Raw genomic sequence first — 910 nt, 5'->3', positions numbered from 1 at the left:
GCATATAATTATTTTTAAAATATTACAAAATTTTTATATAAAATTATTTTTAATTATTTTATATTTCGAACAATAAATATTTGAGCATGAACGGACACTTCCTCGTTCGTGTTTGGTTCGTTTAACAATCCAAACGAAAAAAAAAATTTGTTTGTGTTTTTCTCACTTGTTTATCGAATGAATCGAGCATGAACTCTCTGGTAAGTCGAACACAAACTCTTCACAAACAAGTAGCTTCTTTGAGAACTCCATCAATTAGTAAGCCAAGGGAGTTTTGTTGATCACACAAAAATAGGGGAGGAGACTCCAATTAGCAAGCTGACGGAACATCATTGATCGCACAACAAGTGTTAGGGGAAACTCTAATTTTTTCTTGGCTCTTTATAAGCCAAAAAGTGCCAAAATATGGGCCTAGCTTGCTTGTCCAGTGTCGTCCGTCAGATCTAGCCCGAATTGGTGGCTAGATCGTATTTTCATGCGAATCCGCATGAAATTTCAAAAAACAAAATTCATGTTTTTGCCGACCATTAGATCTTGATACCGCCACACACACATAAGCCCTCCGTTGTTGTCGATTGAACATCCCACAGATTATGGCTATACAAATTTCCGGTCATCTCGCCTCCAGATCCAGTGGATTGCCTGCCATTCGTCTAGTCTAGCTGCCCACCAATCATCTCCACTCCATCAGCCCACTGGTCACCATCTAGAAGTCTGTTCGTTCACGCCAGCGTCTTCGTACATGCCATCATCGGCCGCCACCATAAAATCCAAAATTTCCAACCTTCTCAAAAATTTTGCCCAATATTTTTTACTCTAATAATTTTCATAGAACAATGCAAAATTGCCTGAAAATTAGGGGCAATTGATATGTGATCACAAATTTTATCATTTGTCACAAAACTTGAGA

Source organism: Phalaenopsis equestris, unplaced genomic scaffold (genome assembly GCF_001263595.1).
Source record: "Phalaenopsis equestris unplaced genomic scaffold, ASM126359v1 Scaffold000036, whole genome shotgun sequence".
Taxonomy (NCBI): Eukaryota; Viridiplantae; Streptophyta; class Magnoliopsida; order Asparagales; family Orchidaceae; genus Phalaenopsis; species Phalaenopsis equestris.
This window is presented reverse-complemented; position numbering follows the sequence as displayed.